Source organism: Neovison vison, chromosome 13 (assembly GCF_020171115.1).
Source record: "Neovison vison isolate M4711 chromosome 13, ASM_NN_V1, whole genome shotgun sequence".
Classification (NCBI taxonomy): domain Eukaryota; kingdom Metazoa; phylum Chordata; class Mammalia; order Carnivora; family Mustelidae; genus Neogale; species Neogale vison.
Genome location: NC_058103.1, coordinates 33,153,754 through 33,178,828, shown reverse-complemented (window position 1 = coordinate 33,178,828; position 25,075 = coordinate 33,153,754). Strand labels below are relative to the sequence as shown.

The window sequence follows — 25,075 nt, the reverse complement described above, 5'->3', positions numbered from 1 at the left end:
TGCTCTGTGGCAGTTCCCCGTGTGCAAGCAGGGCACCCTTCCAGTTAAGTTGTAAAAATCTGTGTTTAAATAAGCCTCATGCCCTTGAAGAACAGGAGCTACGGAAATGTCGAGTCCAAAGAGAAAAACAAGAAAGAACATTCTTAAGAAAACTGTGTCAATTTGCAAATTCGTTGTCCTCTTGTGGCAGCTGACAGGTGGAGTGACAACCCAACCAAATAACACTAGAGCCATTGTTGTAGGAGGGAACTTAATATTGTTATTGTTCCGCTTAAATGAAGTTTGTATGAGCCCATGCCAGCTCTTGTATTGAGAAAACCCAATCGGGCGGAAGAGTTTTTGGTTTCTGCCTTTAGAGCTGCCCAGCAACTCAGGGAAACCGATTAAATCTGGAAGGTGGCAGCTCACTCGACAGGCTTCTCTAGGCACCTCTGAGGAGAATCAAAGATAAATAAATACCACATTTTATGAGGGGAGTATGGGGTGAGAAGGAGTGCCTGGACAGGAGTTAAAATTTCAAAGGGTGGGGGAAGTTCTTGCTGACTTTCTTCCCTGATCAGGCTCTTGTCTCATGACCTCGTTCATGCTTGGATTAGAGCTGGCCCTTGTAAACATATGTGAGTTTGATAGGAAAGGAAGGAGATAGAAGTGTTTTGGAACGACCTCAACTGTAGAGGAGAATGATCAAATACAAATGTCTTTATTGGGGAAAAAAAAGGCTTTTCAAACTATTTTATAAATCATATTGGATTTATTGCCTATGGAACATGTGAAACTCTGGCCTGTTGTACGAAGTTTAATTCTGAAAGTCTAAAGGTTTATGGCTCCTGTTCCAAGGCTGGTAAACTACTGTGGTACTTAGTTCCTCTATTTACTCAGTTTAGGCACTGGGCTCTCATCCCTCCATTGTGCCTTACTTATTTTTTCCTAATATTTATGAATAATTTTAATGTGAGATGACCTGCCTCAAAGGGTCTATGGATATTTAATTAGCTAAAAATAATTCATTATTTTTCATAAACTTCTAGAGCTTTAGAGATCATTTGACCCACGCCTACCACTTTGCAAAGAGTGAACTGAGCCCAGAAAGGGTCAGTGGCTTCCTTAGGGCATTCGGCTAGCAAAGAGATATGCGGGGACTCTACTCAGATCCTGACCCCAATCAGAACTCTTTTTTTCCTATATTGATGCATATCTTTTGAGCTGTTTAGGGTTCAGTGTTACACTCAGGGGAGAGAACTATAGCATCTTATTTTATTGACTTATAAAGAATAATTCATAAAACAATTAAATGAATTCCTTGTATAATTCAGAACCTCGTGTGAATCAACCTAATAGTGTCAATCTCTATTTCCAGCAAACTTTTTAGGAGAGCAGCTAGGATGTAAATGACCTCATTGGGTTTCAATCTGTTGAGTTTTTCTTCCTGCCATGGAGAATATGGTGATTGAAAAAATACAAGTAGCCCCGAGTTAGGCAACCAGGAGGTGAAGAACAAAAGCAAAAAAAGATATTTGGTTATCAGATGCCAATCACTGAGATTCTAAACTATTCCTCCTCTGAATACAGTGTGGGTTTCTAGGACTGCTATTTTACAATGTTTTATGTCTGCATCCCCAACCTGTAGTAACTCTTCATTTTATTTTCTCCAAGGTACGTGGTGCATGGTTAATTTAAAATTTTTAGTACCAATTGAGGAAGGGAAGCTTTTCTAGATCCTTAGAGGACAGGCTGAAGGAAGGGTCCTTGCCCCAACTAGGATAAAGGAGAAGAAAATATATTACTGACTTCTGACAAATAACTTCAGATAAGGAGCAAACAAATTTTTAGAAAGCAGTTAATTAAAGGCGTTAGCATCAAATAACTTCTCAAAAGAAAGATGCTTTGTGGTTGAAAAATACAATTAATTACAACTAAAAATACAGGGAATTTTGCAAGTTCAGTATATTTTGTACCCCCTCAGAAGCAGGAGTTTGCATTTGTTGGTATTGGTTGTCAGTACTAGTTGTTGGTGCAGTGGTAGGTACTAGTTGTCGCTTGTCGGGCCCATCCTCTTTTTGTCTTTGTTTTAGAAACTAGAATTCACGCAGTCCCAGTTTTCAGAAGGGCTGAGGTAACCTCCTTCAGTGTGACAATAGGACTGTTTATGTTGGAGACAAATCCCAGAAACTCAAGGTAACAACATACACAGGGTGAGAGAGTATATCCGGGAGATTTTTATTTGGCATTTTTACTGCTAACAATCTACAGAAGTTTTAGTATTTAGTGCCAGGTCAGGCTTAAGGGGCAGTTTCTATTTCTGTGTGATTCTGAAGGGTTTAAAAGTCAACGACAAGATTATATATAGAGGACAGAGATTCTGGCTTCTATAGAACCTTGCAAAGACATGAGGGAAGGCGCACAACTGGTTCTAGGCTCTTTGTTTGTTTTTTGTTTTGTTTTGTTTTTGTTTTTTTTAATTAAAAGAAGTTGAAAAGCAGAGTAAGTTCTATGGTTCATTGAGCAAGACTTGTTTGTCCAAAGTCTCTGAAACCCATGCCTCTTCCCAAACCAGTACTAAATACTTTTGTATTCTGTACAATGAGCAAAGCAGGTAAACTGAGAAACAAATCATTTAGAAGATAGGCTTGTGGTCACATAGTGTAGCCAAAACAGGATTATCTAATCTACCCACTTCACTGCATATTCAACCAGCATTCATTCAGTAAAGGACTTTTCATCCCGGCTGAGTCTTGCTCTAAACACAGTGGCTTTTGGAACAAGGTTTTCTTTAGACTGTTGACATTTGTCTCTGCTCACATACCGATTGGGTGAATACTGCCCCATGTGATTTTTCTAAGTGGATTACAAGGAATCCACCATATATCTCATTCACTCGTGAAACCAAGAACTTGCTCTCTTGAGCTTCCTAATGAGATATCTTTATTCATTTATTACGCATGACACAGCCTGGGGCCTGTCAGTTCTCTGAATTCTTTGGTGTTCAAGGAAAGCCAAATCCATCATTTTACTATGCTTGCATGGGAGTTAGCTAAATTTGTAAGGTTTGCACTTTATTTTAACTTGTTTACTTAAGACTACAGATGTGAATAGGGCTGTTGAGTCTGCCCAGGAGGCAGAAGTGTTGTTTTGGATGAAACTAAATGAAATACCCCTTCTAGTACAGCGAAAGGTTAAAACTGTGGGAGAGACTAACAGTGTGTATCTTCTTCACTTTAAACTTCAGAATTTTTTTTTTCCCAGTCAAGAGGGATGTTCTAAGGTCTATTAGGGGATAATAATATCTTTAAATTTATGCAGTGAACAAAATATCAGAACTTCCAAGCGGTCAATTAGGAATAGCTCTGGTTAAAACTAACTTTGGACAAGTTACTTTTAATTAACCGAGTTTCAGTTTCCTGAACTATAAAACGAGATTAATAAATGCTTCCGAGGGTTGCTTCAAGCACCTAAATTCTCTGATTACTATATTATAGTGATATACTGATAATAAAATATTTAGATACATGTATAGTTTTATTTTATATTAAAGGAGATGGTTTGTAGTTGTCAGTAGAATCGAAATTTTTTTTGTGTATGTATGATTGAGTATACTTGCCTATGCATGGAAAATTTCAGGTTGTTAATAAGAAACAGTTAACAGTGGTTTCTTTGGGGAAGTAGGACAATGGGTCTTTAGAGAGGGAGAATTTTACATTCATTTAAACTTTAATTTGTTAAATTTTTTTTACTAAGTCCATGCATTGTTTAAAAATGAAAAAAAAAATTGACCTTAATATTAATTTTGAAAAGGACAAAAGGAAGACTTTGAAATAATTACAGAATGCATACCAGGATAACAATATTTGGAATTTAATTTCAGATTCCAAATACTTTATGTAACCTTAACATACTATTTATAATTATAAGAGGATTTCTTGTTCTTATAGTAAGAAAAGTCTTTTAAATCCTCCCTATCAATGAGAGCAGCTACTTTTGTTTGATGAAATAAGCAGCTTTTTAAAAGCATAGGAGTAGGGGTTAGCAATGTTAATGATAGGATTATATAGTTTTTATTTATTTGACACTCTAAAAGATCTTATTATTTCTTTAGCCTATCTGTGACAGTTTGTAGAATCATCTTCCTTTGATTTGCAGCTATGAGAATGAAATAGAAATGGAAAAAATTGGTTTTCAAACCAATTAATTAGTAATGAGGAGCACCAAGGTCAGAGTGTAGAATCTTTCTGAATGCCATGTCTTAAATACAAAACAGTGGCTCCCTCTTCTTAGGAGATAGAACTACGGGAAATGAAAAAGCACAGTCTGTTGAAACATCAGAAGGCATTTTTAGAATCTGCACATGGCAACTGGACTTGAATTTTGGTTTAAACATTAGTTTTTGTCCTTTTGTCCTATTTTTACAGATGTTCCTATGTAGTTTTGAAAAACTCTAAGAACCCCCAAACTGAGGTTTCTAGCTTGGCATATTTGTAGGGTTCTTTGTCTTTTCATCTTTTCTACTTTTCTTTCACTCTTTTTGAAACAATGAACTTTATAGAAAATGAGGATCTAAGGAACATTCCATTTTATTTTTGAAAAATCAGAGTGCCGCCTTCGCTCTGTTAATGTACTTTTATAATTATAACTGGTATAATATAGACATGGTAGTTTTTTTTTTCCAGCTATTCTGGTGTATTTCCCCCATCTGGCACTGTGTTTTCCTTATGCAAAAATAGAACGTAAGCAAAAAAGTTAATTTAAAGGTGATCTGATCTGCCACATTGGCATTGTTGAAGTTTTCCTTTGTTGTTGTCAGATTTGCATTACCTCTGGCTAAATATATTTGTTCTACTTTCTTCAGGCTGTGGTACTGGCATAATTTGGTTTACTCACTTCATTGGAGCATTAGGTTATTTATACTAATGTTGATAATACTGATGATAATAACTATTGCTGTCATTTATTAAGTTCTTATTTTTGCTAGATGCCATGTCCGACATTTTTAAAATTTGGTTGGCAAATATTTGCGTACTTTCTATGCCTCAGACATTGATCTAGGCTCTAAAGATATATGGTCAGTGAATGAGACAAAGCCCTTAAGAAGTTTATGTCTGGTATATTGTTTCTAATCTATATAAAATGTACAAGGTAGATATTTTCTTAATTTTATAAAAGGGGAAGTTGAGGCTAGAGAAGAAAAACAAATTTTCCAGCGTTCTGTAGTTTTTAAGTGATGAAGGTTTAGTTTGAACCTTGATTCAAACTAAACCTTACTTGATTATCTTACTTGATTCCGGTCTGCATTCTGTTCCCTTCTACTGCCTCATGATAGATCCATACTATCTCCTTCCCCATGTTTATAACATCCAGGATTGGTTTGAACATGCTTGACTGTGGATAGAATTATTTTTTACCTTGATGATTGAAGAAAGTTAGAAGAGACACTAAAGCCTAATACTTTGGGCGTCAAAAAGAATACAATATTTAGGAATAGTTTAATCAAAAAAAGGTAGGATTTATACACTGAAAACTATAAAACATTGTTGAAAGAAATTAAAGAAGCCTAAGTAAATGGGAAGATATCTCATGAGTACGGATCAGAAGACTCAATATTGTTAAGATGGGAATACTCCCCAAATTGATCTACAGTTTCAACACAATCCCTGTCAAAACCCAGATGACCCTGAAGTTCACTGGGACCCAGACAGCCAAAACAATCTTCAAAAGAACAACAAAGATGGAGGGACTCGGGCTTTCTAATTTCAAAACTTACTACAAGGCTATAGTAATCTAGCTAGTGTGGTGCTGGTGTAGGACAGAAATATAGATCTGTGAATTAAAATTGAGAATATAGAAGTAAACTCTTTCATTTATGAGCAATTGAATTTTGACAAGCATTCTAATAATATAATAAATATATTTATTAATATTATATTATTATAAATGATATAATAATAAATATATTTAGCCAGAGGCAATGCAAATCTGATAACAACAAAGGAAAACTTCAACAATGCCAATGTGGCAGATCACCTTTAAATAAACTTTTTTGTTTACTTCCTATTTTTGCATATGTGAAAGGCTGGAAAACAGAGTGCCAGATGGAGAAAAATTTTTCCAATGGAGGAAAAATTAGTCTCTTCAATAAATAGCTCTGGGGCAACTGGACATCCACATGCAAAAGAATAAAATTAGCCCCCTATTACATACCATATATCAAGTGGGTCAGATACCTAGATGTAAGCTATAAAGCTATACGACTTAAAAGAAAACAGGTGTAAATCTTCGTAACCTTGGATTAAGCACTGGTTTCTTAGGTATGACACCAAAAGCACCAAAAACCAAAGTAAAAGTAAACTGAGTTTCATCAAAATAAAAAACTTTTTGTGCTTCAGAGTATACCATCAAGATAGTAAAATGACAACCCACAGAATAGAAGAATATAGTTGCAAATCTTATATCTGATTAAGGTCTAATGTTCCAGAAAACATTAATACTTGAAACACAATGATAAAAATATAAATAACCCAATTAAAAACAGATGAAAGATTTGAATAGACATCTTTTCAAAGGAGTTATACTGATGATCAGTAAGTACATGAAAAGATACTCAACAGCCATTTGTGAAATACACATCAAAACAAGGATGAGATACCACTTCACACCGCTAGGACGTTGTGAAAGAGAGACAATAACAAGTGTTGATGAGGTGTAAGGGCATGGAAACCTTCATACCATGTTAGTGGGAATGTAAAATACTGTAACCACTTTGGAAAACAGTAGGGCATTCCTCAAATGACCCAGCAATTCTACACCTAGGTGTACAGCCATGATAATAGAAAATATGTTCACATAAAAACTTGCACATGAATACCCATAGTAGCCTTATTCATAATAACCAAAAGATGGAAACAGCTCAAATATCTTATCAATCTGATGTTGTCTCTCAGCTGGTGAATGTGTAAATAAATGAGGTATATCCATACAATGGAATAGTATTTGGCAATGAAAAAGAATAAGGTACTGATAGATGCAGTAACACAGATGAACATTAACATAGATGTTAACATAGATCTTATCTTAACATATCTTGACATAGATGTTAAGTGAAAGAGGCACAACAGCTACATACCCTCTGGTACCATTTATGTGAAGTGTCCAGAATAAGCAAATCTATAGAGACAAAAAATAGATTAGTGGTGGTCAGGGTCTGGAGCAAAAAGAATGGGGAGTGACTGCTAATGAGTTTACAAAGTTTCTTTTGGGGGTAGTAAAAATATTCTGGATTTAGGTACTGATGATGGTTATACAATGCTGTGAGTATGCTAGATAATAGTGAATTCTTTAAGGGGGTAAGTTTTATGGTGAGTTATATCTCAATAAAACTGTTACATGTATTTAAAGATCTATTACTTCGGTTTTGGATTTTCTGTGTTTGGGTTATTTCCATTTGAGTATAATGTAATCTAGGCTTTATCCATGAAGACCTTTAATCTTTATTTTTGTATATCTATTTACTGCTTTACTTTCCACCAGCTAGTATTATTACATACAGACAAAAAAAAATGATAGAGTAATATGATGTCATTTTTGTTTACACTTCCTTCTTGCTCTTAAAAAAAAACCCAAAACTTTAATGTTATATGAATTTTCAATCCAAGACTGGCATATTGTTACAATTACATCATTTGAAAATGTGTTTATTTTCAAGAGTACGGATTTGATTTAGAAACTGCTTTTCCTGCATTCTTTGTTATTCATGGCACTTGATGGCCACACACTTAAAATGCTCCTTGGCCAGAGCACAAGAATCTTGGGGGGGGGGGGTCAGTGTAGAAATGATTCATGGTTTGATAAAATGCAGACAGGTTGAATATGACTTTTATAATGTGTCTGTGAGCCCAGCTTATGGTATGAATTCATACATATCCTCTTTTTTTTATAAACATGGAATTGAAGTAGGTTTTCTTTCTTGAATGTTCTGGCATGGTGCTAGTGAGAAGTATGAGTGTCCTACTCAAAGCATTATGTAATAGGAAGCAAAGTTTCCTGAGAGAAATAATGGGCTTGGGAGAATGAGAAGGTAAACTCTTTGCTGGTGGACAGTTCCTTTCCACTGAAATTCCCAATGCATTTCCCCAGGGAGTGCCCAGGGATCCTTTGCTGTAGTTGCTAGACAATTCAGGGTGATTGGATCAAGAAACCAGTTATTTGGGGCCTCGAGTATAGACAGCAAGGAGCCATGGTTCTGAATGTGGTGTCTGGCTCTGGCGTACTTGCTAGTGATGGCAATATGGGCTGGACGGAAAAGAGCGGGTGGTAGTACTTGATAACACAGGACAGTGGCATCACCAATGTCTTTGCTGGTCTTCTCTTTTAAAAAAGATTATGTTTTAACCTCTTGTCAAATTGAATGTCCCTGTAGTCATTGCCTGCCAAGTATTGGCATACATGGAGAGAATTCTGTACCAAGGCTTCAGTTTCAGCCACATTTAAACTGTTCATCTTAATCAACTCTTGTATGCATTGCTCCCACTCACCAGCAACTTTCCCTCTGCCTCTTAGTCTTTGTGCCCAGTTCAAGTGATAGAAAGCTCTAAATTTAGCTCCTTTGAATCCCTGCCTAACCTTATAGTTGTTGCTTTCAGCAGCTCCCTGGCGAGATGGCATATTTTAAAAAAATTTTCTTTTCCAGTCTTCAAAGCAGTATGAACCCTGAATAAATCGGTGATCTATTTTACTTAAACTATAATAGATTATTCAGGCTTTTTTAAAAGTAGTAGGAGTGGGTACGTTAAATAATGTCCATTTGTTCACTTGAATTTCTAAAAAAAAAAAGTTTTATGCTAGAAAAACATTTGAATTATCACAGCATCTTGGAGTTAAATAAAATCTCGAGATATCATCCATTCTCTTCTTCTAACACAATGGTTTAGATAAAAAAACTTCAGAAAATAATAAAGTAATTTTATAAACTTCTTAAATAACTCATACTAAAGTTTGCCGGTTTTCGCTCTCAGGGAAATTATGCTTTAAAATTTTCAAATTATTTCCTTTAGCAAGGAAAAATCAGTTTTCTCATTTATTTTCCCCTATTAGTTAGATATTATATTTGCTCTCAATCTGAGACAAACCATTCTTCTCTGCACTAAATATTTCTCCCCCAAATATGGGAAAATCTCTTGGACAAGTGACTTCATAGTCACCCTTGAGTTCAAGTTGTGCTTGAACTGAACAGAGAAATCTGATTTTAGTGCCTGGAGAGATGCTAAGACTGAAGTATTATTAATAGATTCCCCAATTCTGCTAAAGTTCGTAACTAGACATTTGCCATTTCCAAAGACTGTCACATTCAGGAACCCCTGAGAAACTGGGAAAGTTAAGTTTAGCATATCTTCTCTGTCAGGTTGAAGTTTAAGATAGGGGCCAAACTGTACAAGGGACAGCAGACCGCCTCTTTGAAGTCCCCTTGAGGCATTCAAGATCCTGGTGGGTTAGAAACTCAGAATGTTTCAAGGAGCATGACTGGAGTGAAAAGTAGAGGATGAGGAGATTCTTAACTTGTTGGAAGAAGTCGGAAGGTGTTCATACTATCCATAATCCCTTTTTCTTACCATTAATACTCAGGCGAAAGGACAAAGCTGAATTTCCTTCCTTTCTCATGCCTGTCTCGAGGTTATTTCCTATACTGGATATAGAGGGGAAGTAGCCAGGGGTGGGCGGAGTGGAAGGGGGAAAGCAAAGCGGTGTTAACTTGTTTTAGTTCTTTTTTTTAGGTCTTTGGGCGCCAAAGTCTTATTGATGATCAGTTTAGATGTTCATGAACGAAAGCTGAAATAATGATTATTCCTACTTACTGAACACAACGATTGTACCAATTGCTTTATATTGTTTTATTTAACCTATACAACACTATGATAGCATTTTTCTATAAATTAATACGTGTAAAACACTCACAATACTGCCCAAAAGGTGGTATGAGCTCAATAAATGTTGTGGTTAACCTCTGTTTTGGAGACAAGAGAACCATGTCTTAGAATAGCATTGGTAGAATTTGAATCCATGGGCATAAAACTCTATAGTCTGTGCTCTAAACTGTTGGGCACTATTTGTTTCTCTCTTCCAAGAACTCAGCTTTTTAAACAAATTTCTTCCCTGATACTTTCCTGTAAAAGTACTCTAGTATCATACTTGCTTTTTAAACTCTGTATTCTGACTCATTCCAGTTTGTGAGTCCTATATCCTTTCTTTCCCCCTTGCACTGATCCCTAGGGAAGTTCATTCTTCAAATTATCAAGGTCTGGACCAAATTTATTTAGTGAGAATGTAGAATTTTTCTTACAAGATTTTAAAAGGACAAGTAAGATAATTACACGAAAGGATCTGTTTAGGCTCTTTTTGCATGGTAGGGGGTGGACCAAATAACCTTTGGATCACTTCCACTTGTATAATTCACCATTTCGGCAGGACAGCAACATTTCAGGCCAAAGTTCAACTTTTTTTTTTTATTATTAAATTCTTTTATCGTCGCCAGGAAACTAGAGAAAATGAATTCTTCACAGTGTGCTTGTGCATGCAACTTGAAACAGTTTGCACACTAAATGAAATTAAATGAAAGACAGCTGTTTGGGAAAGAGCTGTCAGAAACTGATTGGGTTCTATTAGAGGAGAATAGGGGCTAGGAATAAATTTTCAGAAACAGGATATCGGTGGTTTAAAAAGCAAGCAAATTTACATACACAAAACTCTCATGTGGTTGTGCTGTTGCGTGTCTTTTTAGTTCATCCATCTTAAACCGTTATTTGCTCTTGGTGCGTAGGTGTCTGCTTACAAGGCTTCTCTTCCCATATCAAATGTGCAGCAGTTCATTCTTTTCTGAGAAGTAAATACAGCACAGCCCCATTACAATGCCATTCTTCTAAGTTCTTTGGTTTTGGTTAAACTGCAAATCCAGTCATGTTCACCAAACCACTTCCTTTACCCCAGTGTGCCTCTCCGTTCCAGCCAAAAGACAAAAGGGGAAGGACCACCTTGGGCAGGTGGCCAGAGGTGCCCCTGGGGTCTCCTGAAATGGCTGCTAGCAAGAAGGGAGCAATTACATCCCACCACAGACTGAAAGCAGATGGTCACCTGGGGTGATAAGTATTAATGACCTTATTAAACCTTTGATTTGTGACTGTATTGTGTACCTTCCAGGCCCTCAAGTTAGGTTACCTGTGTGATCCTCCTCCCTGTCTCTGAGAGCCCGTTGCCCATTGTTTGGGCATGTGTTTTTATAGGTTACCCTCAAGCCCGCTACGGCTAAATAGCTGGCCTCACTAGGCTATCTTCCCCCTTCCTGCCTGCACATAATAGGTTCTGGGCTGGGCTCCAGTGGCTGATACAGTGCTGCACGTGGGACTGCCTTTTAAGGAGTAGTTATCTGAGCCTTTGGGGGGTTGATTCTTTTTTTTTTTTTAAGATTATTTATTTACTTATTTGACAGACAGAAATCACAAGTAGGCAGAGAGGCAGATAGAGAGAGAGGGGGAAGCAGGCTCCTCGCTGAGCAGAGAGCCCGATGCGGGCCTCCATCCCAGGACCCTGAGATCATGACCTGAACCGAAGGCAGAGGCTTTAACCCACTGAGCCACCCAGGCGCCCTGGGGGGTTGATTCTTGAAGGGTAACCTATCCACAGCATAACCTCATACGGGAAATACAGCGAGCATTCGCAGTTAGAAATCCTAGGATAACATTGTACCCATTAAATCGTAGTCTCCGAAGCCTCTCTTTCCATTGCATTTTTACATTTTCAACCCCACTTAACAGCGGTCTTCCGTAATTCATTAAGTCCCAATCTCAACTGCCTTCTTCGGAGATCTTGCTTGCTATCTTCTCAGTTCCTTCTTTCTCTTTTCTGATGCACAATACAGGTCCACATCCTCTCCCTTGGCTGAGATTAAGGAATCCCATGATTCAGTGTGTCTGTCCATAGCCCGCGCTCCCTGTCCACCTATCTTAATCACAGGGTAGACCCTATCACCATCTTGGAGTATCCGTTCTGTTTCCATGTCTCCCAAGAGCCTAGCACATGGCACCATCTCCAGCCATGGACATGGACACAATTTCAAACTAAATCACAAGTGTCCTGGGGATCCCATAGTTCCCCATTTATAAGGCCACATTGGGGAATAATAATGAAAGGTTACAATGCCAGTGCTCCCATAGGGTAGACCCAGCATTTTCTCTGACCAGGAGAAAAGTGCTAGTAAAATAAGTGTGTCTTGATTATGTCCCCTCCTTCTCTGATATAATTTACATAAATGAGTGTCTGGCCTTCCAGTGATTATGTTACAACTCCTGTACTCAGTATAGCTTTGACAAAGTAAGTGGGTTATTCGGCACCAGGTCAGAGGCTTCCAGCAAGGTTCCCCATCTTTAAAAATACATATACTGAAGGACACATCACTATTGAAAGTAAGCCTGAACCTACTGGAGATTTTTGTTGGTAGTATTTGCTTCCTAGTCCTCAAAGAGGTGCTTCTGGTTAACTCTGAATGCTTTCTGCCTTTTCCTCCTGATTGTGTTCCAGAGCAGATATCAGCAGTGTTCCTCTTTATAATCAGGAAGTTGCTGAGCACTCATTCTGAGAGTCATGGCCAGAAGGGACAGAGTCTAGGGAAATTAGGAATATTCTACTTCTTATTTTCTCTGTATCCCAAAAAGAATGAAATCATCAGGCCATCATCACTATTGTCACCTAGTTAGATTTAACTATTATGCAACTTATCCTGCCATCGTCCTTTCTCATTCAATCAGAGCACATTTATTGAGTACCTGTTACGTGTTCCACATGTGCTTGGGCTGATGTTAGAAAAACTGGTCATCTCTTGTTCCCTGCTCTTGAGATCTTATGGTCTGGTGAGCTGTGCGTTTTTCTGAGTGTCAGTATGATGTTTGCTCTGTTAATGGCATTTATGTCAATAATAGGCCTTAATAATAGATTTCTCTCCTTCTTCAGTTGGCCAGCGTAACATTTATCTTCTCCACAAAATCTGATCAGCCCTTTTGTCGACCTGATCTCAGACGAGATTACAAAATGTACGTTGGGGTACATGATGACGCAACCTCAAATATCATTCTTTCTTTAGATAGTCTTTCTCAATTCTTGACAAATTTTAAAACATTGTGAGTCTTAGCTATAGTAATTCAAATTTAATTATCATGTGATCAAGCTGGGGTGGGGTGATTGTTTTTAGTGTAGCCATAGGAAATCCAAGCCGACAGCTGGGCTGCAGCTGTGTCCCGGCTGGCTCTGTGGAGCTGTATTCAGAGCGAAAAGTGGTGGCAGCTCCCCAGGCTTCCCCACTCCAGGAGATGGTCTTCTTTGGTCAACTGAGGCGATACCTGCCAGATGCTTTTGAAGCCAGTTCAATTAACACTCAGGAAGCGAGACTTCAGTAAAAAGAATATATTAAGCTATATTAAGAATATAGCTCACATTTAGTGGGTATGTCATCACCATTTTCCTCTTTACAAATTCAATAAACTCACTACACAGAAAGAATATTTACCTCATATAATCAGGCAGTATTTCCCCTACATGACAAAGACATGCTTTTTTTATTTTTTTAAGATTTTATTTATTATTTGAAGATAGAGATCACAAGTAGGCAGAGAGGCAGGCAGAGAGAGGAAGGGAAGCAGGCTCCCCGCTGAGCAGAGAGCCCGACGCAGGGCTCGATCCCAGGACCCTGAGACCATGACCTGAGCCGAAGGCAGAGACTTTAACCCACTGAGCCACCCAGGTGCCCCAAAGACATGCTTTTAAATTTGGTTGCTTAAGGTTCTCTGAACTCTCATAGGATTTTTGATCTAAAATCAGTTGGTTTACTGATTTTTATTAATTTCACTAGAATTTGCATTAGCTACCTTTTCTTAAAAAAAGATTTTATTTATTTTATAGAGAGAGCACATGCATGCAAAGCAGCGGGGAGGGGCAGAGGGAGAGGGAGAGAGTGAGAATCCCAAGCAGACTCTGTACTGAGCCCCGACCCCAAGGCGGTTCTTGATCCCACCACCCTGAGATCACAACCTGAGCTGAAACCAAGAGTTGGTTACTTAGGGACCAGGACTAGGTTGCTTAGGACACCTAGGTACCCCTGCATATTAGGTATTTTTAACTTTCTTGGAGGAAGTCTGTTATTTCTAACTTTGCTGAGTCAATATCATCCTTATTGTAAATGATAATATAATGAAAGCTGGAAAAAAAATTTTGTAATGCATAGCAAGTAAGTGGTTAATATCCATTATGTGTTAATAATTGTACAAATCAATTCAAGAAAATCCATGAGAAAAAAGTAAGAGTTGGAACAAGTAGTTCCTAGATGAAGAACTATAATTTGCCAGTGATAAGCTTGATAATATTTAAAGAAATGCAAATTTTAGTACATTCTCTAGGAAGACTTTTCCTGATGTGTTCAGCTGTCAGTAGAAAGGTGTGATTGATGTTCAGGGACACTGGTATAAACAAGGAAAGGTTCCTTTTGCTGGGCATTGTTGGAGGTCCTCTCAGGAAGGAGCTGTCTTTCATACGAATGAGAAACTTCTTGTTGAAGGCTTTCTCATATATAACACATTCATATGAATCTCTGCAACATGGATTTTATAATTAGATCTGATTCTTGTGAGAAGGCTTTATCACTTTCAAACAACAAATGCTTTTTCTCTCACGTATGAATATTCTGGTGACACGAGGCCTGATATCTGGCTGTCGGGGTCACGAGACGGAGCCCTTAGCATGGTCACTACATGGAGAAACTAAGTCTGAGCATCGGAGGTTTCTGCACATGTTAGTCATGGCAGTGAGTGAAGGCCTTCCCATAAATTAGTTCATATAGAGGTTTTTCTGCTGTATAAATTAACTGATGCACTTGAGGATCTGATTTCCCTAGTGAAAGCTTTCCCACAGATACTATTTCCATGAGGTTTCTCTGCAGTATGAATCTTCTGATGAGTAATCAACTCCAACTTCTGTCTGAAGGCCTGCCAACATTCAGTACAGACATAGTTTCTCTCCAGTATGGAGTTTTGGGTATGCAAGCAGTCTTAATCTTTTTGAGTGTTTTCCACATTCAGTACATGTATAGTTTTTCTCTTGTGTGAACTCGCTGATGCCCTAGGAGTTGTGGCACTTATAGTTGTTCTACTATTTTATCCTACATACTTGTGATCATTATGGTGACAGCTCTCCAGTCCTGAGTCATAGCAAACCCTTCAGCCTCATTGAACAATATGCTTTGCACTCAATCATATTTTTTTGTTGTTTTAGATCTGAATCTATTAAAGTGGAGTTGGACTATTTTCTTTTAATCACAGAAATTGTTCCAAGTTACAGTATTAGAAAACAAACCAGTTGTTTCAAACTGACCCATTTCTATAGATTGCTTACTGATTTACCATAATATTCATCCTTCCTTTATGTAATCTGAGTGTAACCCAAAGGAGAGTTTTCTTATTTACCATCCTAGTGTGTTAGTCACTCTTTTACTGGAAGCTTTTGAGGGCAATGCATAGCATTTTGCCATTAAGTTTTTACAGTAAAATGGGATGGTTTCTGTGTTATATTTTATAATATATTGACATATAAAATTGTTACATCAAAAGTATTTGTTTTCTTAATCTTGTTACTCTCATTGTGATGAGGTTTAAAAAAATTTTTGAGCATAGTTGGTACACAGTGTTGTATTAATTTAATGAGGAGAACATAGTGATTCACCACAAGTGTAGCTCACTGCAAATGTAGCTACCATCTTTCATTTTGTGATGAATTTTTTTATTATCCAAATATGGGCTAAATATTTATCAAACTGTGTTTCTTTGTCATGGGTTTCTTCTTCTTCTTCTTCTTCTTTTTTTTTTTTACTATTTTATTTATTTATTTGACAGAGACAGAGAGATCACAAGTAGGCAGAGAGAGAGGGGGAAGCAGGCTCCCTGCCTAGCAGAAAGCCCAATACGGGGCTCGATCTCAGGACCCTGAGATCATGACCTGAGCTGAAGGCAGAGGCTTAACCCACTGAGCCACCCAGGTGCCTCTCTTTGTCATGGGTTTAATGTGCAAGTAAAAATACTGATATTTCTCTAAGTCTTCCATAATATCATTTTCATTGGACATTAACTGATTTGTCAGAATTAATTATTGTCATTTCTTGCAAGTACTGTTTATTGAGTGTTTACCGCATATAATAGATACTGTGTAGAATATTTCATTTACTGTCTCATTTAATTATCTTAGTAATTTTTAGTATGACACTGTGTTTTCAGGTTGGTGATAGTTTCAGGTGGGCTAAGATAGAGCATGGGCACCAGTAGTTCAAAGTGGTTCATTGATAAAATGTGTAAAGCTAGAGCAACAGTCTAAATTACCCAAATATTATTCAGATATAAAATTTTTTTTTTAGCCCACATAGGAGTCTGTCCTTTGGATAATGAGAAAATATGGTCTTCTGTTTAAGCAGAGAGTTTGAGAGTCACTAGATTATATTGTGAACTTTTAATTTTTACTCTCTAACTCTGAGTCATTATATTTCTGTTATAGTCCCCAACTGGGAATGTTGATTGAATGTGCCTAACTGTGACTAGGGTGCATTTTGTACATTCACAGGCTGAGAGCATCTGTGAATAGTGCTTGGTTTTTAGTTAGTACTGTTTGTTCATGGTTCTGCGTCCTATTGAATTGGGACTTTTTATATTCTTATATAAAGAAATGTCTATAAAGCCACAGGCAAGTAAAGTTGGAATTTCTTCCTTGGGGAAATCTGAAGTGTAGAGTTATAAGCAAATATTAAGGTTCAAAGTGGGTAATATAATGAGCACAGTCAAGGAATAAGTAATTGTGTAACACTTCATGTTTGCAAAATGTTTTACAGCCATATTCATTAATTTACATAAGTCCCCTGGAAGGTAACAGTGTTATTACATGTGTTTTATAAGCAAGAGGGGCAAAATGTGGGCAAATGAAGTGGCAAAAAGAAGAGTGACAAAAATTAGGACATTGATTCTAAGGTGTAGGCCTATATCCTATACCACGTTCCTTCGTTAGGGAAATAAATAAATAAAATGCTTCTGTTTTGTTATGACATGGGCATAGTACCTATTTGGATAATGAATATTTATATAATTGTTTATGAATATTTATATAATTTTATATATTATTTTCTTTTATTTTTTGGCTATGTGGCTCAAAGGCCTTCTAACACAAATTCTAATGAATGAATATCTGAGCTTATTAGCTCATGGATAAGGTTCTGAGTTACAAATTCTCCATGAAACGCTGCAGAGGTCATGACCAACCGATAGGTGAATGTGTCCAGTCGACGCTCCGTGTTGATCTAGAGAGACCGACAGAGGCATGGCCGGGAGAACTGACCTTGTTGACCACACTGCCTGGGGCTGCTCTCTGTCGCTCTGTTTCTCTTTGTATTTTCCTTCCCCCTGCCACTACCCCCCCCACCAAAGAATAGTAAATTTCTGCTAAAGAGTAATAATTTGCTCACAAGCTCAGCAAGGTAAAACAAGATCGTCCATAACAGAAGAGAAGTCTAAAAACTGACTTGGTCCCCTACATTAGAAAGCAGGAGGAGACATGATAAATTATTGCATTCAGTGAACTTTTCTTTTACTTACTGAGTGCACAGAAACAGCTTTAACACCCTGAGGTGTGACCAGAAGGTAATGAAGAGTGATTTTTTTTGGAAAATAAATATACTGTAAGTACACTGTTTAAATGACTGCTATTCTTCAATGTAGCCATTCTTTACACAAATCCAACAATGCTGTCATTGCAAAAAATATTTTTAGAACTTGTCCTTTTGAATTGCCTTTAGAAGCCATTTATGAACTGTAAGGGAAAACAGTCTCATATTTACTTAAAGTCATACCATGTTTTTTTTAATCAACCCTTCCCCTTGCAAGAAACTTATTACCCAAATAGATAACTGACCTTTTCACCAGCCTTTGTTCTGCACTAATTTTTTTCTCTTCTGTTGTTGGTAGTTCTATACTTTTAAAAAATAAAGATTTGCTGTCAATAAAAGTATTTATTGTTTTAACTTTTTTATTTTGAAATAATTTAGACTTTAAAAAGTTGTAAAATAGTACAGACAGTTCCTGTATATCCTTTACCCAGCTTCCCTTAATGTGAACATATAACTTAAGCCCAGTACAGTTTTCAAAATCAGGAAATTAACATCAATAAAATACTATTTGTTAAGCTATAGACATTATATAAATTTCTCCAGTTTTCCCCACTAATATTCTTTTTCTGCTTCAGGATCCAATCCAGGATCCCACACTACTTCATTTTGCTGTCATTTGTCTGTCCTTGTGACAGTTCCATGAGGATATTTAAGAAAGCATCACCTCTCTCCCAACCCTTGCAAAAAAAAGAACAGGAATAAACTTTGAATGTGATTCCAAAAATACCTCTGTCACTGTCACTGTCTTGCATATTTTTTTTCCTAATTTTATTTTATAGTTTGTAATATAGTGGAATAGTTGACAGAACACCAGTTTGTTCAAATTACTTGTCTATGTATTTGAGGGTTTTTCTTTTGTATTTGAGTTTTAAAGTATAATTAACAGAATATTTTATCAGTTTTAGGTATTCAGCATAATGATTCAACAATTCTGTACACTACCCAGTGCTCACCCAGATGTGGAGTCACCACATGTCACCGTACAACAGTATTAAAATATTATTGATTATATTTCCCTATGCTGTACTTTTTACCTCCATGGCTTATTTATTTGATAACTGGAAGTTTGTACCTCTTAATTTCTTTTATCTGTTTTGCCCATGCCACCCTCCCTCTTCCCATCTGGCAACCACCAGTTCTCTGTATTAAAGAGTCCGTTTGTTTGTTTGTTCATTTGTCTTATTGTTGTTGTTGTTGTTAGATTCCACATGTAAGTGAAATCATAAGGTATATGTCTTTTTCTGACTTACTTTGCTTAGCATTTGACCCTTTACTTTCATCCATGTTGTTACAAATGGCAAGATCTCGTTCTTTTTTAAGGCTGAGTAATATTGCATTGTATGTATATACCACATCTTTTTTATCCATTCTCCTGTTGATTGATGCTTGGGCCATTTCCATATCTGGCTGTTGTAAATAATGTTGCAATAACCATAGAGGTGTATATATCTTTTTTGAATTTGTCTTACTGCTTTCTTTGGGTAAATATCCAGTAGTGGAAAAGGGTCAAATGAACAAACAAACAAACAGACAGATGCTTCCTTTAAATATCTATTTCACCAAATATTCATTGAATAAATGACTACATTAGGATAATTAAAGGAAATGAACGCATTTTTGTTCAGGGCTTCTGTTGACTTGAGCTTCTTCTAGTAAGATAAGGGACTGTCGAAACTGTTTAAATCCTTCAAAGTTAACCAATTCCAAGCAGGGAAATTTTAAACAAATAGTGGCTCTTTTTCCTGTTTCCTCTGGTCTCATAAATATTTGAGATCTAATAAAGATGTAGAAAAATTTCATAGAAGTTATTGTTTTGTTCCTTACTTAACAGCACTTCCAATTAGGCTCTTTTTCTTACTTAAATAAGAAATGGTACATTTACAAAGAAATGGGGCAGAGGGCTGAAAACTATAGTCCTTTGTCACTTGTTCTCAAAAATCTGACCGTTTAGAACTTCTTGGCTTTTTGTTTTTCCCAACACTTAACTGGTTAAAGGAAATGGTGACCGTTAGAGATAACCCACCACTGGCAAAGTTCATATGAAAAAGGAGAGAGAACCTGATTGGTTCACATCAACATTTAGGTTAGTCAGAGAGCACTGACTAACATATAAATTGTGGGTTCTTAGGTCAATATAGTACCTTTCATTTACTTGGCAGAGACAGAAGGGTAGGATCATATAGTATAAAGAATGACTACTACCCCTGAACAGGGTAAAATAATATCCCTTAAAGGAATGTGGGTAGGCAGATGACATAATACATGTCTGTTACAACTTCTTACTACCTTGAAACATTAGAAAAGTTTCATAAATGCTCTGGTTTTCAGTTAACCTAAAATAAGGCTAATAAAGAATGCTTGTAAAGTTACTGTAGTGATTAGAGATAATATATGTAAAATGCTTGGTGCACCGTAGTACTCAGTAAGTTAAAGCTAGTGTTATTCCTATACTTGATCTTAGCCAAAAGGCCGAGAAGCGCTAGCTAGCTAGTATTATTCCTATATGAGATAATAATAAATGTGTTCTAATCTGGAACACACAAAAGAAAAAAGATCTCTGATATCCAAAGAGTTAAGATATAATGTCAAAACTCAGAGACCTTGTCTTTCTAATAACCAACTCTTACCATTTCAAAGAAATGGTTGTAGAGAATTCTACATCTAACAATATGATAGAAGATGAGTACATTACACCTAAAATTTATGGTTAAAATGTAAAATCTGTCTTTTTAAAGCATGGTTCATCTGGAGATAAAGTAAGAAAAGTAAGTGTTGGGACGCCTGGGTGGCTCAGTTGGTTAAGCAGCTGCCTTCAGCTCAGGTCATGATCCCAGTAGAACAACTATAAGTGCCACAACTCCTAGGGCATCGGGCTCCTTGCTCAGCAGGGAGCCTGCTTTTCCCTCTGCCTCTGCCTGCCATTCTGTCTGCCTGTGCTCGCTCTCTCTCCCCGCTCTCTCTCTGATAAATAAATAAAATCTTAAAAAAAAAAAAAAGAAAGAAAAGTAAGTGTTGACTATAAATAACTGAAAAAAAGAACATTTCTCAGAAGAAAAAAATTGGGGAGGATTTTCCCCAAGGAGCAGCTGCCAGTCCTTGGTGAACTGGAGTCTGGGTTTTCATGGGCACATGACACACTCAGAGTTGAAGGGATAGGAGACAAAGCTGGGGTCTGAGCAGGGTAAGAGGCTAAACGGGAGCCTCCTGCTTATAGCTGAGACTCCAAAGGGGAATAACCTCAGTAGGCAAAATACGAAAAGCTGCCCCTGAAGTAGGAGACCTGCTCCTCTCAGCTGTGGCTCTGAATGGATCCGGGGCGGGCAGGGGGAGAGGGTGCGTGTATGGTGGGGGCTGGAAATCCGTCACTCACTCATTCATTCATTCATTCAACAAATACTTTTTTATTAAGTGCCTGTTCTATACTAGGCACTATTCTAGACACTGGGCATTGTGAGAACTTTCTTTTTTGTTTTTTTTAAAGACTTTATTTATTTGACAGAGAGAGAGGTCACAAGTAGGCAGAGGGAGAGGGGGAAGCAGGCTCCCTGCTGAGCAGGGAACCCGATGTGGGGCTCCATCCCAGGACCCTGAGATCATGACCTGAACCGAAGGCAGAGGCTTATAACCCACTGAGCCACCCAGACGCCCCCATTGTGAGAACTTCTATACAAAACTTGTGGGCTTAGGGCTGGAAATTTGAATCGTTTATATGGCCTAAAAATTTGTTGATTAATTTGATGTGAAGAAGTATTGATTTGATAATGTCCCTGGATTGGTAGTGTTCACAAGCATCTGTGATGTGAATGCTTACTACATTCTAGGCACTGTTCTAAGCTTTTTATGAGTTCTAACTCATAAAATTCTTCCAAAAACCTTATGAAACAATCATACTGTTTTCGAAAGCAAGGAGGCTAAGCAACTTACTTACTCAAGACCACACAGTTTATATGTAGAAGAATTTAGTTCCAATCTGTGCTTTTAACTACTACACTATATTGTCTTTCATGTAAGCTTACTTTTCTCATGCATATATATGTATGTGTATATCTTATTTGAGAGGCTAACATCTTGCTTAATAGGAACACCAAATACATTTCCATAAGGTCATTGAGATAACTAGCAGAGAACTCAGAGATCACACAACTGTGACGTCTCTGTTTTCCGAGGCCTTATAAGAGTAAAACAGTGAACCAGCTCCCTGATGTCACTTAGTTTGCAAATAGTTTTTGCTCATTTTGAAAAATCAACAGACCTCACAGTTCATAATAATAAAGATAGGCTTTCTTGCTCTTATTTTAATGAGATAAAGGTACAGTTGAAAGAGATTATGGAAGTTTCTGAAGCTCTGGTGACAGAACTACATTTTCCCACATAATGTCATTTTGGATGAGAAGTAGATCCTTATTTAAAAGATTACGTCAGTGAGTCGTAAGCTCTATGGAGCACGCAAGCCAGCGGTAACATTACTGAGCCCTGTACGAGGCATATAGCAAAGAGGTCTGAAAACTGGGTAGGGCTCTCCCATGAGTTTCTACAGCATTCAAGGCAAAATTAATTGAGTCAGGCAAGTAGAATTGCAGAATTTAAGAGGGCAAGAAACAAATGGCCTGTGTTCCTTTCTTTTTTTATCCTCTCATTTTCTTTCGCTGATGTTCTTCTCAGATGCCAGAGACCAGTCGTGGCTGCCAGATGACTGGGCGGTGCTGGTTCATCAAGGGGCTGTGGTGGTGCTTGTTTCCATGAGAGCTGGAAGAAACGATGCAATGGAAAAAGCACACGCTGGCGTGTGTTAGTGGCCGGCTGTGTCATTCTTGGTGCCCTGCATTCTTCTGAATGGGCACGGAGTCTGATCACTCTTAGATCTGGAGCTTCACAAACACAAATTACAGGACAGGCAGGCTGAGCCTTAGTGTGCACAGTGGCAGAGCACTCTGGTTAGCGTGTCACACACCCAGGTTTGTGCAGATAATTGGTACAGTTTGGCTTTGCTCACTTTGGTTGCCAAGAGGACTGGATATGCTTGGGGAAAGTAAAAAAATGCCTCATTTCTGGGGATATTGGGACCATTTAGATATTGAAGAGCTTTTTATTTATTTATTTATTTATTTATTCATTTATTTACTTATTCAAGAGATTTATTTTTAAAAGGTAAACCCCTTTCTCTGGGGCACCTGGGTGGCCCAGTTGGTTAAACATCTGGTCTTCAGCTCATGTCAGGGTCCCAGGTTCCTGGGATCAAGCCCCGAATCGGGCGCCCTGCTCAGTAGGAGGGGAGGCTGCTTCTCCCTCTCCCACTTCTCCTGCTTGTGCTCTCTCTCTCTGTCAAGTAAATAAATAAAATAAAATAAAATAAAAAGGTAAACCCCTTTTTGGATGATTGATGAGACAGTTGATCTTAAATATCATGTAATCTGCCATGAAATTTGATGGTAGTCTCTGTTTTTAGAACTGCAGTTCCATCAAAGCCCATTCTTCGGTGTCATTTTGAAGAATAGTAAATATTAGAAGGCACCATGATACATAGGATCACATAAAAAGAGTCTGTAAAACAGTTACTGAAATGATACCTGTGAAGTCAAAGCAAGACATCCCCGCAGTGGGCCTTTGCAATGACTATCAGTATTTATGTTGATGGGTGCTCTCATTCAACCTGGTGTTGCCCTGTGGCTTCTCAGGTGCTAGCTCTGACATGAATGACTCGGCTACGTAACTGTACGGGAATGGAGATTGAATTATATACATCTATGTCTTTGAGCCATGAAGTTTCTTTGGCCTGATGGTAATGTTGTTTTTTTCCCTCTGTAGTAGCCAAAAAAATAATCATTCCTTTTATCAGTTTTTAAATACTCATTCTTAGCTTTTAGTTAGTGTGGCCTAATTTCTTGATCGCTTTCATTCCTTTGGTCTTATTATTGTGCATATTATTTTTCTGGGCCAGCCATTTAACTCCTGTATGTGCGAGAAAACAACTCACACTCAGCAGTTGCAAAATTACTTTCCTTCTTTATGGATTATTCTGTATTCGAGTCTTCCAATGCTAAATCACTGTCAGCAAAGATCAGAAGCAGCAGTCAGAAGGGTTCCACTCCTTTGAACAGCTGTATCAAACTCTGCCTACCTCCCTGTCCCCCCAAATGGGTTTTTCATGTGACATTCTGGTCAGTATGAGATTGCTGCTGGTCTGAAGAAGAGGCTGTACAAGGACTTTCCTGACAGCAGAGGTGCCTTTCACTTCCTTTGTGCCTAAACTGCAGCAGCTGTTCCAGACCCGCAAGTGAACAGCTTGTTTTCCAATCAAAATGGATTCTTTTGCAATCTGACCTTTTTTGGAAATTAGGTACACTTTCCAATGTATATGTTTTGAGGCCCTTGGGTATTTGAACCATTTCCTAGTCTACTTTCCCAGACTTAAAAGATACCATGTGTGAAATATGTGGAATGAGAAAGTCAAGGTGTTTGGCTGGATTCTTTCTGCAGAAAATACCCTTGCTTATTGCAGTTTCTCTGTCAAGACTTTAAAGTAAGAGAAAGTCTAAAAGCACCTCTTCAGAACTGAAATCTTTTATGTCTGCTGGTATAAATAGAACCTTCCAGAGTGTAAGCCAATGTGCCACCTCAAATACCTCCCCTACTTTGTGAAGCCTTCTTCAATGCCTTGACATTGCTTTTCCAAAACACTTTCCACTTCCAAAAAAACACTTATCTCACATCTCAGACCGCCTCTGAAATGTTTTTTTTCGTTCTTTCCCCCATGTACCACTAAAATCAAGGTAGAAATTTTGTCTTACTCATCTCTATATTCCCCCAACAGCTATACCCAGTCCCTTGAATGTAACCATAGATCAAGCACACACCTCAATTCACCTGTTTTGCTCTACTAAAAAGGTCTGTTCACGCTCTCATCTCTGCTAGATTATGTGCTCCTTTTTTTGTTGTTTATTTGTTTTCAGATTATGTGCTCTTGGAGAATGATTCACAAACTATTCCAATGACTTGTTTATGTAGTTGTTTCTTCTATTAGACTGCAAATTCCATGGAGACACAACTACGCCCTCCATCTGTATTTCCTCACGGCCTAGCATAATGCTGGGACACAAAGAGTACTCATTACATTTCTACTTAATGAATATTGGACTTACTCAGTGAACAATGGCCTTGAGTTACAGGAATGAGGGGAAAAAAAGGTCCATTTTCTAAGGTTAGTTGCACTGCATAATAATAATAGGCATAAATGACAATTGTACATTACAATGTATATGCATGTGTTAGTGCTTTTTATCCCTGGAGAACCATAAGTACCAATAAGTATTCTGCTTATGGTTATATCATCATGATAAGAAGCATATGTTGCTT

General features: G+C 37.6%; 1 protein-coding gene across 5 annotated transcripts in view; it reads left to right on the top strand.

Annotated features, from left to right (window-relative positions):
• RAD51B (RAD51 paralog B) overlaps window positions 1-25,075 on the top strand; it is a 684,164-nt gene that overhangs the window by 220,149 nt on the left and 438,940 nt on the right. The window lies entirely within an intron of this gene.